The sequence below is a fragment of the Macaca nemestrina genome, chromosome 11, assembly GCF_043159975.1.
Source record: "Macaca nemestrina isolate mMacNem1 chromosome 11, mMacNem.hap1, whole genome shotgun sequence".
NCBI lineage: Eukaryota > Metazoa > Chordata > Mammalia > Primates > Cercopithecidae > Macaca > Macaca nemestrina.
This window is the reverse complement of record NC_092135.1, coordinates 11,351,256-11,363,960: the sequence shown is the minus strand read 5'-3', so window position 1 is coordinate 11,363,960 and position 12,705 is coordinate 11,351,256. Positions and strand designations below refer to the sequence as shown.

General features: G+C 39.5%; 1 protein-coding gene across 4 annotated transcripts in view; it reads left to right on the top strand.

Annotated features, from left to right (window-relative positions):
• Positions 1 to 6,760: 6,760 nt before the first annotated feature.
• LOC105492475 (protein tyrosine phosphatase non-receptor type 4) overlaps positions 6,761 to 12,705 on the top strand; it is a 238,258-nt gene continuing 232,313 nt past the window's right edge. For 2 of the 4 annotated variants that reach the window (XM_071072609.1, XM_011759654.3), the window contains exon 1: positions 6,761 to 7,286. The gene's annotated coding sequence lies outside the window, so the exon portion shown is untranslated. The remainder of the gene's footprint in view (positions 7,287 to 12,705) is intronic. The other 2 variants (XM_071072610.1, XM_011759658.3) reach the window with 1 other exon arrangement.

The following is a 12,705-nucleotide window of genomic DNA, read 5'->3' as shown; positions in this document are numbered from 1 at the left end:
CAAGAATAGTAACTGAGGGCTGATGTTCTAATAGGACACATTAGTTTAAGCTGTGGTGGAATCATGAGGAGTGAAATAGCCTTGGTTCTGTCCTCACGGAGTTTACAATTTAATCTATGAAAGCACTCTTCATTCTAATTTGTGTTGTTTATTTATTTATTATTTCTCCCTTCAGACCAGAAGCTCTCAAACTTTTTTGGCCACCATATCCAGAGTAAGAAAGAAAGAGATTTTGGCTGGGCATGGTGGCTCATGCCTGTAATCCCAGCATTTTGGGAGGCCAAGGAGGGTGGATCACGAGGTCAGGAGATCGAGACCATCCTGGCTAAAACTGTGAAACCCCGTCTCTACTAAAAAATACAAAAAAGTAGCCGGGCGTGGTGGCGGGCACCTGTAGTCCCAGCTACTTGGGAGGCTGAGGCAGGAGAATGGCGTGAGCCCGGAAGACAGAACTTGCAGTGAGCCGAGATCGCACCACTGTACTCCAGCCTGGGCGACAAAGCGAGACTCTGTCTCAAAAAAAAAAAAAAGAAAGAAAGAAAAAGATTTTATATTGCAACCTATATTCACACAAATGCTTAAACACATAACCAAAGTTAAAGCTTCACAGTACAATGCTTATCTTCATGTTGTGCGATACATTCTGATATTTTCTAGTCTATTCCAGTTCCATTTTTTTTTTCAAAATGCTAGTCATGATCCCCCAAATTGATTTCACAACCTACTAATAAGTCACAATCCTAAGAATAAAAAATACTTGACTTGAAGGCAATGGCAACCTCTTGTGCTTAGCAAATAGTAAGTGAGCAATATATTTTTTTAAATGAATGAAAATTATGAGAACTAATTTGCATTAATGTTTACATTAAGAAGATATATACAGATTAAGTAGTTTATAATATGTATAATCAGTGTCCTAAGAACACATTTCTATATACACATTACATTCTATATACACAATTATAATGGATAATTTTTTTCAGATAATCTATACCAGCTATACTAGGTACACTATATATGCTGTCAATGTAATTTTTTATTTCAGTCACAATCAAGGACTCACATATTTTAAATTCACATAATTAAAAGTATGTTCATCTTGGAAAAAGAAGTCATAAGGAGCAATGAACTCTTTCAGATATTAAAACTCATTATAAATTCCAATAGTAAAAGAGCTTGGTATTAGAGACCATAGCAACAGAGTAATGGCCTCCAAAGATCCCTAATCCACAGAACCTGTGAGTGTTAGCTTGCACAGCAAAAAGGATTTTGCAGATGTGGTTAAGTTAAAGATTTTGAGATGTGACTATTATCCTGGATTATGTGGGTAGACACAATGCAATCACAAAGATCCTTGTAAAAGGGAGGCAAGAGGGAGAAAAAAAGGCAGAAAAGATGATGAGAGAGAAATTTGATGCCATGCTACTAGATTTGAAGATGGGGGAGGGAGCCATGAGCCAAAGAATGCAGGTGGCTTCCAGGAGCTGGAAAAGGCATGGGAACAGATTCTCCCCTAGAGCCTGCCTCCTCAAGGAACACAGCTTGGCAACCTATTTTGGATTTTTGATGTCCAGAACTGTAAGATAATAAATTTGTGTTCTTTTAAGCCACTAAAGTTATGGTAATTTTTTTGGTTTTTGGGAGTTCTTTTTGAGACAGAGTCTCACTCTGTCACCCACGTGGAGTGCAGTGGTGTGATCTCAGCTCACAGCAACCTCTGCCTCCCAGGTTCAAGTGATTCTCCTGTCTCAGCATCCCGATTAGCTGGGACTACAGGTGTGTGTCACCACACCTGGCCAATTTTTTGTATTTTTTTAGTATAGATGGAACTCCATCTATACTATACCTGGCCACCATGTTGGCTAGGCTGGTCTTGAACTCCTGACCCCAAGAGATCCACCTGCCTCGGCCTTCTAAAGTGCTGGGATTACAGGCATGAGCCACCATGTGCGGTCAAAGTTATGGTAATTTGTTACAGCAGCAACAAGAAATGAAAATAGAGATGGAGTAAATCAATGGCATGAAGTAAAAAAAAAGTCCAGATCCAAAAAAATCTTTGAGAATTTCATATCTGATGAAAGCAATCTGGGGTGTGTGTGTGTGTGTGTGTGTGTGTTTATTCCATAGGTGGTATTAGGACAACTGGATAGTTATTTAAAAAAAAAAAAAAAAAGCTGCATCTCTATCCCCTTACACCAAAATTATTTCCCAGATAGCAGCAGAAGACCCACTAACAATCCTGAGATTGGGATCATGGATTTTTAAGTATTTAAAAAACACAACTAAAAGTACTAGAAGAAAATACGGGATTTTTTTTTTATTGTGAAAAATACAAAACCCAGAATGATAAGAGGTGGATTATAGTAGTAATAACTCTCACACAGTGAGGCAATCAGTAGTCAATTTGGCAGCATTTATCAAAGTTAAACATGGCCATACCCTTCAACCCAGCAATTGCATTTCCAAGAATTTGTCTTAAAGAAATGCTTCGATGAAAACGTTCTTTAGAGCATTATTTGTAACAGTAAATTACTAGAAACAGCCCCATGCCCATTAATTAGAGAAAGTTAAATACATTATGGTTCAGCCCTTAGAATGACATGTATCCATATGTTTTGTTGAGGAATGATTTCCACACACATTTGTAAGTGAAATACGGTATGATCCCTTGTGTGTAGGGAAAAGAGATGTAGGTTTAGCTTGTATATTCAGAGAAAATTCTGGAAGGGTACGCAAGAACTGTCAATAAAACTTTTGAGAGTGGGACTGAGAGTAGGAGGAAGTCTTAGATTTTTAAAATGTTACACTTTTTTTGTACAGTTCCTGATATCAGGATTGCTAACAGGTCTTCTGCTGCTATTCAGCAATAAAGGAAAAAAAGGAAAGAATTGCTGAAAATGAAGAGGGAGAGAGCCATGCTGACATGGTGACAAATCTGGGCCAACTGCCTCCGAGTTATATGGTATAGGATTTTTAATGTTTTAAGTATATTTAACACAGCTCTGTGATTAAAGGAAGCCCAAGCCACAGAATCCTGAACTTACTGGAAACGTGTGCCACCTCTTTAAAGGTTTCAATTATTTAAATATGCTTGTTTTTGCTTTTAAGTTATGCATGAAGATTCCAGGCAGGTAAAAAAGATGAAATTCTCCCTTAATTGACTAGCTAAGGCAGACAGGTACCTAACCAAGGTCTCCTGTTGGGGACCAGGTTAGACAGCACTCACATTTGACTGAAAGCCTGTATACCTTGTATGTCCCGCCTCACCAGCATAGGTAACAAAATGAAGTCAGTTTAAGTCATGTGCTTTTTGAAGTTAAAATTCATACCACTCTGAGCTCTACCTAGCGAGTAGAGTCCAACCTTCCCTTGAGGTTCTTCTCCCTAGATATCCCCAGTGATCCCACTGTTACTCATTTCTTCCAAAGGGGTCCTCTCCAGTTACTGATAGTGGGTGCTGGTGAGTCAGCCACAGTGCCTAGTCAAAGCTGCTTCTCCACTGCTGCTGCCTGGGGTCACTGCCAAGGCCCATACAGGCAAGAACAAATGTCTGTTCCCTTCTGGCTGTAGCTACCCAGGGTTAAGAGAGGTCCTACCATTGACCACACAGTGCAAAATGGCCAGTCCTTGCCTGCCAATATCCTCCAAGTGTGGATACAACCTTTGCTCTTACTCTCCCAAAGCACAGTCAAGGGCAGGCTGCAGACAAGGAAAAAAATCAGTCAATAGCAGTGTCTGCCAATATCCAGTAATGTTTGAGGCCACTTCTGAATGAAAAAAAAAAAAATTCTTGTTAACTTCCAACTGTTAAGTCATTTTAATTATGTCTCTTAATTATACATAAACTTTAGGTAATAATTTCTTATTCTTATAGCTCACGTCTATAAAACTAAAATAATTTTAGAAATTAAATTCACAAATTTAAAAAATTCAATTAATATTATGTATGTAATGTGTGGTAACGACATTTGTTGTTTTGCTGAAATTAAATTGTCCTCTGATATGAGAATATGGAACTCACTGCTATGGTATGTGCTTTTTTGTTTGGCATGCTTATAATTGACTTAATTATCCCAACATTCTTTTTTTTTTTTTTTTTTTTTTTTTTTTTTGAGACTGAGTCTGGCTCTGTCGCCCAGGCTGGAGTGCAGTGGCCGGATCTCAGCTCACTGCAAGCTCCGCCTCCCGGGTTTACGCCATTCTCCTGCCTCAGCCTCCGGAGTAGCTGGGACCACAGGCGCCCGCCACCTCGCCCGGCTAGTTTTTTGTATTTTTTTTAGTAGAGACGGGGTTTCACCGTGTTAGCCAGGATGGTCTCGATCTCCTGACCTTGTGATCCGCCCGTCTCAGCCTCCCAAAGTGCTGGGATTATAGGCTTGAGCCACCGTGCCCGGCTTATCCCAACATTCTTCTCTATTTGAATTTCTGTTAAACTTTTGTGCAGTGTGCCGTAAAGGACGTGTGACCTTCGCTTAGCCAGAATGCTGTCCTTTCCACAAGAAGTATTCTATTCTCTTCCCATTAGCCCCAGAAAATTAAATTTGTGCTTGGTGCCAAATACAAAATCAAGTGCAGGGTTTTGTTACAAGGTGGTCATCAAATGATCCAGCATAGCGGTTAGAATATATTAACTTTTAAAAGAACATAATTTAAGCAAGAGCAAAATATTTACATATTTTGTAGAGAATTTGCATATATATTTTCTTAGACTGCAGTTTAAGGAACTACATCCTTGCTACTCCAGGGTGGTCCAAAAGCCAAGGAGCTTGTTAGAAAGAGTTTCTAGGCCAGGTGCAGTGGCTCACTCCTGTGATCCTAGCACTTTGGGAGGCCAAGGCAGGAAGATTGTTTGAGGCCAGGTGAGTTCAAGACCAGCCTGGGCTGGTGAGAGACTGTCTCTATGTAAAAAATAAACAAAAAAAGCAATGCAGAGTCTCAGGTCCACTCTAGACCTAATGGATTAGAACATGCAGTTTAATAAGAACCCCAGGTGATCAGCATGTACATTAAAGTGTGAGATATATTAATTTATTATTTCACAATTCAACTTTCAATGGGCCCATGTGAGGCTGGGGCACAGTCTAAAGCGCTCTCTCTCTCTCTTTGTTTTTAAGGACAATTATTGATTCTTCTCCTTCCAGGGTTGCAGGCAGGTAGATTTAAGGTGAACTCAGATTTTTCAAGGAATAATGGTGAGTATTGGTAACTTCAAAGGGTCCATCCTGGTGACTTGCAGGGGAAGTTCAACTCGGGAACTTTTGTGTCTTGCTTAACACCAGACACACGACTACATGTAAGCCAGGTGGTTCACACCTATAATCCCAGCTACTCCAAAGGTTAAGGCAAAATCTCTTGAGCCCAGTAGTTGGAGACCAGCCTGACAACATAGGGAGACCTTGCCTCTAAACAAAAATTACATATTGTATGATTCTGTTTACATAGCGAGACCTTGCCTCTCAACAAAAATTACATATTGTATGATTCTATTTATATGAAACATTCAATTTCTGGTGGAAGTCTCATATGATCTTTGGTTGGAGGATGACTGGATGTTGACAGATGACAATGAGGTGAAGAGCATTTTAGCAGAGGGACTGGCATGATCAAAGACAGAAAATGGCGAGTCACAGGCAGGAATGCATATTTAGGGAGGAATGAATGAGCATTGGTTACAACAGAGATCTGGGAAGAAAAGCAAGTGAAGAAGTAAAGCAGGAAACATGGATGGGCAAGCTGTCTTTTTCAAATGGAAAAACTAACAGGTGTGAGGCAGAAGTGAGTCAATATAAATTTCTATCTTGTCCAGATTTGTTCAAATTCCCTTAATTTGTAGTCATTTTGTCGGCTTGGGGGGAAAGTGGTTTTGGAAAGATCGTCTTTATAAAGGTAGGCTCTGATAGGATGCTCAAGCTAAGAGCAAGGACAAAGAAGGCACCTGGAGACAGAAAAGGGCACTAATAAAAAATTGGGCAAAAAGGAAGTGTGGCGGTCCCCAAATCCCTTCTTCCTCCATTTCAGCTGAGATCACCCGCAGGCAACTGTCCTATTACCAATACGTTTGTATGACCAATAAAATATTATAATGCACCTGGCTAAAAACCCTGGCGTGATAACACCAAATTCATGTTATTGGAATGAACTAAATTTTAAAAAGCACACCGTTCAGGCACACAGAAGGCACCCCCGAACGTTTGTTTTATAAACGAAGGTTGGTTGCTGAGGCTTTGTTTTGGAGCCTATGTTTAGGAGAGGAAATGATTCAAAACTGCCCCCCAAAACCTATATCCTTTAGGAGCACTGAGGTTGGGGCGACCTGCTGCCAAGCGGTCTGGTTTTTCCTTTTAACACAGGGTTCTTGTCCCACTATCCGGTCCCTCAGGTCAGTGGGTGCAGCAGGGGTCGCAGCCCAAGCAACCAATCGCGATGCGGCTGCGGGGCGGGGGCCACAGCGCTCCGCCTCCCCCTCCAATCCGCGCTCCAATCCGCCCTCCCAATCCTGCTAGGCCGTCCTCTCTCGCACCTGCGTGTCCCTCCGCGCTCCGACTGGAGCGACTTCTCCTCCCTGCGCTGGCGGGGCAGGCTTTTAGCCTCGCTTCTCGCGAGATCGCCTCCTGCTGCTGCTGCTGCTGCCGCCGCCGCTCCCGGCCGCTGACTGGCGGCGCCTGCGCAGCCGCCATGTTCGGTTGCTATGCTGCGGCCTGGGAGAGGGGGTGTGCTTGAGGGAGGAGGAAGAGATAGCGGAGGAGGAGGGGGAGGAAGGGGAGGTGGAGAAGGAGGGGGGTGACTGAGCTCCTCTTGCACTCTCACACACAAACGCTGCCCAGGATTACCCGCCAGCTCACGCCGTGCAGCGCGCTTTTCCGCTCCTCGCGCCCCACCAGCAACATTGTTCTCTCAGGACTCCTGGGTTCCAGGGGCCGGAATTGGGCCTGAGCCGGAGAGGAAAGAGACTTGGCTTTGGCCAAGGGGTCGGAGGATTGGGGCCAGGCCCCCCTCCCCCACGCACTTTTGGGGGTGTGGATTATCTCATCCCCGCAGGGAGGTAGGAGAGGTCGCCGGCTGCCCGCCTCCCTGCCACCTCCCTGGCGACGCCGGCCCGCGGCTGCCCAGCAGCATGAGGTGGTGCTGGCGGCTCCGGGTCGTGGCGCGACCGCTGCGGCGGCGGCTGCTCGGGGGGCGCTGAGGTAGCCCCCCGGAGCGGCACGGCGGACGCGCTTCTCCCCTGCGCGCCGGGGCCTCGAGGCTTTTTTTCTCCAGCCGAGAGGACGCGGCTGTGATATACGAAGGTAAGAGGTTCTCCGGTCCCCGCCGGCCTCTCGGCCCTGCACGCTGAACGCGAGGCTCTTACCTGCATGTGTGGCTCCTGGGAGGTGAGCCAGGTAGAGCAAGCCTGAGGTACGAGGATGATTTAAAAGGAAGGGGAAAAAAAATGCCTTATTTCCTTTCTTCCCGGGACCTCTGCTCTTGCGGGGGTTATAGTTGGAATCTCTGTTATGGGTCAGAGAAGGGACAAGGGATGGAATAGGTGCGGAGATGGAATGTTCCCCAGTACCTAAACTCTAGGTAAAGCTTTGGAATCTTGAGTTTTCCATTGCTGGTAGAATTCCTTTTTTTTTTTTTTTTTTTTTTCTTAAATTGGCTCATATGAGCGCTTTTTGCACGTTGCATGAGCCAACTCTTCCTACCATTGAAGTTTTAAGCCTGTTATGATTCTATCAGTCTATACCTGTATTTGGGAATCTGTAGTTCAGCTAAAAAAAAAAAAAAAAAAAAAAAAAAAGTTGAGATGTAGGTAAATAATGATGCATTTCGCAGGGTTTCCATAAAATGGAACAGCTTACAGTTGCACAGGTGATGTGTGGATGTTTCTGCAAAACTTGGGGTGGAAGATTTTATGTCTGGGCTTGCATCATGTAGTGACATCAGTATGTACAAGGACGATTTGTAGGATTTTTCAGAACGCTTGTTCTAGGGTAACTTGTTATACATCTGCAGTATGCCAGCTGCTTTTCGAATAAGAGGTTTCAGTAATACTAAGTTTCTGTGTCCAGATCTTGGGCCCAGTTGAAAGAGTACAGCGGATTGGTCACATTTAAAACGTATTTATGGAGAAAGATAAAAACAAAAGGCCAATGTGTCCGACTTGCAAAAGGCAATTAGAGTAGAAAGAAGATTGGAATGGTAAAAACCAGGGCATTTTTAAATCTTGGTTTTCTGAACTTGAACGTGCCAGAGGAAAAAAATTTTTTTTCAATTTTAAGGGGGAAGGAGATGGCCTTAAAATAAAGTATTGTTCAGAGCCTAAAGTGTGCTTAATGGAATAGAGCTAGATATATCATTTAAATCTTAGATTTGATTAATATAAATTCAGCTTTCTTTTAAAGAAAAAACTCCTAAGCAAAAGTTTGTGTATTGTACAGAACCTCTTCACTAGCTCATGAATGTGATCATTTTGTGGACATCACCATTTTTTGTCAGAATAAATTTATGCTCCAGTTACCACAAAAGCAATTTTTATGTCTCTTCGCATTTTTTATGGTACACATATCTTTGTTACATTTTGCATTGAAACACGCACGGTCCCATAATATGATCTTGAGTGATTTATAAGAGAAACAGTCCTTTTTGTACATGGGAATGTTTGTGATTTTGCTAGTCTGTTTTAAAAATTTGGCAAGAGGTTTTTAAAATCCAAGGAGGCATCACTATTTTGTAGTTTTAAAAAATATTAATTGAGTAGGTCCACGTTTATTAAGTTAGAAAATCACAGGTTCCTCAAAAGTAGTAATAGATGAGGATGGGATTTTCTTACTGCCCGTTTTCTAACGTCTTAGCTTCAGAGCTGTAGGTATTGAATTGAGTCAAACTTGTGTTTTTTTCTTATGTTCTAATTAAATATCTTTTAAAATGTCCCTGGTAACATTGTTACTTTAAATTTATAACACCCAATTTCTAATTTAGGCTAGGCATAAAACCAGCATTGATTGAACATACTTGCTAAAAATACTTTCTGGGTCGGATGTACTTAGAATGCAGCCTCAGGAAATTTCATTTGAACTATTCTGTGACCAGGGTACACTTCATTATTGTTGAAGGACTTTAAAAAAAATTATAGATCTCTCATACTCGATTTAATCAGTTTGGGCATAGATGCCTAACTTTTAAAAAAAGTATAATAAAGTGAGATAGTAATACAGTTTATGTGAGATGGTAATAAAAACTTTTCAGCTTTTTTTTTTAACTTATATGACTTCGTTAGATTGTTATTAAAGTGTGATTTGTATTTTTAAAATAGTATTGTTTTTTAAACATAATTGAGTTGTACAGTATCCATTGTTATCTGTTTAGTATTTATTTATGACTTACAAACTCTAAAAGTGGGATCAGTGATCATGGTTTTTAGTAAGTTGTCTTTAAGGAGCAAAGTAAGAGACTAGCAGAGAATTGCAAGGAGGTCTGTTATCGAGAGTACTTTTGCCTCCGCTTGAGAGTTAATATGGCCACTTTTAAACAAGAAAACTTTTCTAAAAATATGTGGAAATCTTGTTTGGTGTATGTTTAAGGGCAAATGTTTAAAAGTTCTGCCTAAATTCTTAGAATGCAAAATTGATCAACTCACTAGGAATGGTTGCTGTGGCTAGGAGTGGTTATTGTGGCTAAATATGAATTGTTGCTCCTATATAAAATTTAGCTATTGGTAGAAGTTTACGAACTGAGTTGAATTTTGTTGTTTTTCTCGGTTATTGCATGTTATGAAGTTTTTTATGTACCACAGTCCAGATGTGTTAAATTTGCCAGTTTACTAGAATAAGCTCTGAAGCCTTGAGTTTGGCTTAGCATTCCGAACATCCTTTTTATTGTTTGCCAGAAAAGTACTGTAGGAAGGAGGTGTTGTTCTCTCTTCATTTAATATTTAATTAGTAGTACAGACGGTGAGATAGGGTATAATGTAGAAATACCATAGAATCATCTTTATTGATATGAAAGTACCATTGTCTAGGAACAGCATAATTTCTTACCTTTTGCATGAATGGGGAAAAAGAGGAGGGGAAATTTATTAGACTCTCTTTCATTTCATTAGAGGTATCTTCCCTCACATTCATTCTTCATTTCATTATTCTTAAGTAGAAACTTTGGAAGAGAGATGCAAGTAGTTGAATAAATTAGTACAAAATGAAAATTACATCGTATAGACTATCATGAGGAAGATATCAACTTGGATTGGTTATTGTGTTTGTGTTTTTTAACAAGGAGGTTATATAGAGTAGTTGAAAGAAAAAAGGATCCAGAAGGGAAGAGTGTTAGTATTTATTGTCTGTTAAGTGTCAGATACCGTATAAGGGGCTTTTCATGTTCCACTCACCAAGTACACTTTATGAGGTAGGTACTATTAATCCTGTCCCCTCCCTGCCAAATAGAAGCTAAGGGAAATGAAATAACTTGTCCAGGCTCATACTTCTAGTAAGTGGAATTCTCTGAAACTATTCTTTAGATCAGTTCTGTCCAATTAAACGTTCTGCAATGATGGAAATATTCTTTTTTCCTTCAACTTTATTGAAGTATAATTGACAAATATGATAGAAATATTATTTGCACTGTTAGTTATGGCAACCATTAACCATGTGTGGCTGTGGAGCACTTAAAGTGTGACGAGTGTGTCTGAGAAACTAAATTTAAAATTGTATTTAATTTTAATCAATTTAAATTTATAGCCAGATGTGGCTGGTATCTGTAGTATTGGACAGCATAGCTTTAGGTCTTCCTGCTTAGAAAATCTGAGTTCTAGTATTTAATCTTGCACTAGTTTATTTATATATGGCATTAGGCAAGTTATTTAGTTCTGAGCTTCAATTTAATCTGGTGTGAAAATGAAGGGGTTGCCACTGAAAGATTATCTCCAAGGTTCCTTCTTGCTTAAAATTCTGTGATTCTTATTAAAACATACAGTAGCATTTAATATTCACAAGCATTGTATCTGAAAGGATCCCCCTCCCCAGTATGCTCACCCATTACCTAAAGATTTTTATTTAGTCAGTTTCTCTTTTTGAGAAGAGTATGTATAAAGCACACATAAAGGGTAGTGGATTATTCCCCACCTCCCCAATTGTTTGGCAAAAACATTGTGTAACTCAAGGCAGTACTTTATGATGGAACAAAGTTTGAATCTTTAAAGGTCATATTTTAACACGCCTCCTTCCCATTAAAAAATATATAGGAGTTCCCTGGTACTTATCAAATTAATTACAAATTTACCTGCTTCACCTTGAAGACTTTCTACCAACTTCATCTCATTAACCTTGTTTCTCATTCTTGCTTAAAAAGAAAATAGCCTTGTTTTTTCCTTTGTCCTCGTTTCCTTAATTTAAACATCGCCTTCTCCAGTTCATATGCCACCTCTTTAAACCTTTGTCAAAATTCACCTGTTTCTGGAAGAATGCTGCTTAATCCACTCACAAGGATCAGTTAATGAATCCTGGTAATAGGTACCCTAAGGTTAACATGTTTGTTTAGATATAGTTTAATACATCCTTCTTAAGCTTTTTTTTTTTTCCTGCTTAAATTTTTATGTTACCTACTCTGTTTCCTTAATTTTCTTAGGTTAAAAAAATTAAAATAAGAATTGTTTCGTTTGTATTGCCTTATGAATTTAGTCTATTTTTCAACAATACTGCTTTTAAAAGTTGCTAATTCTTTAAAAAGATAAATACTGTAACAACATTTACCCTTGGTCACCACCATAATATATTTTTTTTGTTTCCTTGCAGATAATTGTTCATATTTAAAAAATAAAGTTGTGTGGTAGAGATAGAATTTTGAGATGAATATATTGGGAACATTGTGTAGTAGAGACTGTGCAATGTAGGGAAAAGATCATAGACTTTGGAGTCAAATCTGGTTTGGAATCTAGCCTCAAAAACCTTGTACAAATTATATAATTTCTGAGTCAGTTGGCCTTGAATTGTTGTGAGGATTAAGATAATATATGTAAGGCATCTAGCATTGTGCTTTAAATAGAAGAGATGATCAATAAGTGATAGTTGGTATTTTTTTCATTTTTCTATTCCCATCTTCATGAATATTATTTATTTATTTATTTATTTTAGCTACCCAAAGCCGCCAAGGTCAGTGAATATAATTTAAGTGATTAAACATTCAGGTGATATACCATGACTGATTTAGACATTTACCTTTTGTTAACCGGTTTTTTGTTTATTTCCTCAGTTTAAAACCCTAGGACTGGGATAATGGTCAAGTGTCATGAATATTTCTATGCCAGATCTCTCTCTTACAAAAGTACCTACAGTGGGTGTCCTTGTTTTGGGAAGAAAAAATGCTAATTGTATAATTGTATTTCATTGTTTTAATTAATGTAATTTGAAAATTTATTTGGGGATGATGGTGAACATTCCTTTATATGTTAGTTAAGCAAACATTTGAAATGCCAATTGTAGTGGGAGCAATGGTATAAAGGTAAATAAGACATGATTTTTGTCCTTGAGCTCACATTCTAGGATGGTAACACATGTCAACAAACAATTACAATTCATAGTGACAGTGTAATAAGATCTGGGGAAAAGAGAAGTGGCATTTGAATATGGTCTTGAAGGATCATTTGGAATTGATCTGGGTAGAGAGAACAGCATGTACAAAAAGTCAAGTATGAACGGATGCGTGTTGTGTTTGGAGAAATGTAAGTTGTCTTGT